General features: G+C 36.7%; 1 pseudogene across 1 annotated transcript; it reads left to right on the top strand.

Moving 5' to 3' along the window:
• The first annotated feature begins 1,118 nt into the window (after positions 1-1,118).
• On the top strand, positions 1,119-1,598 carry LOC308244367 (U1 small nuclear ribonucleoprotein C-like; annotated as a pseudogene). Its single transcript has one exon. The product of its transcript is annotated as a U1 small nuclear ribonucleoprotein C-like (transcript).
• The last annotated feature ends 1,151 nt before the right edge of the window (positions 1,599-2,749 follow it).

The following is a 2,749-nucleotide window of genomic DNA, read 5'->3' as shown; positions in this document are numbered from 1 at the left end:
TTAGCACTGAATTGATATGTACAACAATGAGATTACACAAGATCACCAAGGGAATGCATATAGATAGAAAAACTAAAGGAAAGCAGGGGATGGGAAGGATGGAAAGGGAAGGAGAGTAGAAGAGAAAGACAAGGGGAGGAAAGAAAGAAGGGAAGACAGAAGACTCAGGAATTGAGAGCTGGAGCACTTCCACTTGAAGGAATCAGGAAAAAATGGAGAAAACAACAATTGAGACTAAGAAGGTGAATTATAGAGAAGGAAGAATTAAAAATGAGAGTGGTTTCCAGGGAGATGAATGATGGAAGAATATTAAGGAGTAGAGAATAACCAACTCTGACAAAAGTGTTTGATAAGTAAGAGGAAAACTGGGAGTAGCATTAGATTTAACAATATGAAGCCAAGAGCATTTGAGTGTTGAGAGCAAAGCCTATTTGGAGTGACTTAAGAGGAAACTTAATAGGGGAGCTATATTTGACTAACTACCTGATTGAAATGTCAGCAAACTCTTTGAATCTTTGAAGTCATAGATATTCACTGCCATTATTTCTTTATAACTTTATAAATTATTTGATAATGCTTGGAAGAGAGTAGGTGCTGCATAATTAATGTACTCTTTAGAGATATCCTATACTTATTATAGTCTGTAGAAATCTATGCCATATAGACAGCTATAAAAATCTTCAGTTATATATTGAATTATCAGTATTTTATAATTTTAATATTCTTTCAGCAAAGTCACTTTAGATTATACTAAGATTTTTAAAATTGATATCATATTGTTTTAGAGAGTATAAAATAGAGAAATTACTTTGTAATCAATTGTAACCTGGTGAACTGTTTTGTAATTAATTGTTCAAAATAATGGGAAGAAGGCCAGGAAATCTCAACAAATACTGGTGAGGCTGGAAATAAACTATTGGAATAAACAAATAAGAGTTGAAAGGAAAAAAAATCAACTATTGGATGAAAATAAACCAGTTATTAGGAGCAAGTTTTGGTGAAATCAGAATAACTAAAACAATGGATAAAGTTAAAGCAAGTAGTGAGACAGCAGGAATATACCCAATAATCAAGAATAATTGAAATGAGAATGGAGTGCCAACGGCCTGCAGAACAACATGCTGAAGTTTTATTGTGACTACTGCGATACACACCTCACCCATGACTCTCCATCTGTGAGAAAGACACACTGCAGTGGTAGGAAACACAAAGAGAATGTGAAAGACTACTATCAGAAATGGATGTAAGAGCAGGCTCAGAGCCTGACTGACAAAACAACTGCAGCATTTCAGCAAGGAAAAATACCTCCTATTCCATTCTCAGCTGCACCTCCTGCAGGGGCGATGATCCCACCTCCCCCCAGTCTTCCGGGTCCACCTCGCCCCGGTATGATGCCAGTACCCCATATGGGGGGCCCTCCCATGATGCCAATGATGGGTTCTCCTCCTCCTGGGATGATGCCTGTGGGACCTGCTCCTGGAATGAGGCCGCCTATGGGAGGGCACATGCCAATGATGCGTGGGCCCCCAATGATGAGACCTCCTGCCCATCCCAGGATGGTGCCCACTCGGCCCAGAATGACTCCACCAGACAGATAAGGAGAAAGGGGAGCCTTTTTCTATCAGGCTTCTATTACTTGTTCTACTTCACAGGAGATGGAGGTGCTGTGACTCTGGGTGTTTTCTAACAGCAGACAAGGAAGACTCACTCCCTCTTCCTACCTAAGAGAGAATAGTGTTTGAGGGGAGTAGTGGGACAAAAAAAACCAAAACAATTTTCATTTGTATTGTGAAATGTGAAAATAAAAATGTCAACTCTTTTCGTTAAAAGAAAAAAAAAGAATAATTGAAATGAGGCAACAGTTGCCTTGGCAGAAAGACTTACTTTAAACGGTAGGGTCATCTCAAAATCATATGTTTGGACTGCTGAAGTTGAGGAACTAGCACACTTGGCGGGGCGGGGCGGGGGGGGGGGAGGGGGGAAGGGGAAGGTGAGAGGTAATACTGTGAGTTTAGCCATATCCCTTATAATCCATAATGATATCTATTTAAAATTGGACATCTTTTATTTAAGCAATTTGAGAAAAATAATAAAAAGGATGCTATTTTTACACGAAAATCAATGTAGTAACAACTGCATATAGCTTGTTGGTTTTTTAGGGAATTAGGCAAGTACAAATAAATGCTTTGAGTTTAAATTTGTAAATGTGCTGATCATTGTTTCATTGACTGTTACTAACATGTTGTCATTAAAAGCAAATCTTAGTATATTATTTATGATTCCACCTCCTTGAAAGAGAATCTAAAGGCCCATTGATATACAATCATGTGGAACTGGAATAAAAGTTCATATTTACAATGCGCTATGTAAATCCTTGGCTACAAAGGTAAATCTAACTTCAATTTGGCCAACATTTACTCTTTGTTCCATGTGCATTAACATTTGTGAGGGGAAATGTTATTTAACTTAAAACATTTGTTCTTTGTGTAAGACATATGTCCTGTGTTTAAAAAAAAAAAAAGAAAAGAAAAATTCACTTCCTGATGATTGAAATAAAGGAAAAGTTAAGAAGTTAAGAAAGTGATGATCTTGAGGCAGAAAACATTTCTTGGTTAAAATAAAACAATAAAATTTTAAATTCAGCAGTGACTTAAATTAATATTCTAAATGAACTCATTATTCTTTCTAATCTGTACAGAGACAAATAAGAAAGTTTATAAATTATCAGTAAATGCTCCATCAATACTTT

The sequence above is a fragment of the Plecotus auritus genome (assembly GCF_963455305.1).
Source record: "Plecotus auritus genome assembly, chromosome: 3".
Taxonomy (NCBI): domain Eukaryota; kingdom Metazoa; phylum Chordata; class Mammalia; order Chiroptera; family Vespertilionidae; genus Plecotus; species Plecotus auritus.
Note: the sequence above shows the minus strand (reverse complement) of the source record. Positions and strands in the feature narration are given on the sequence as shown.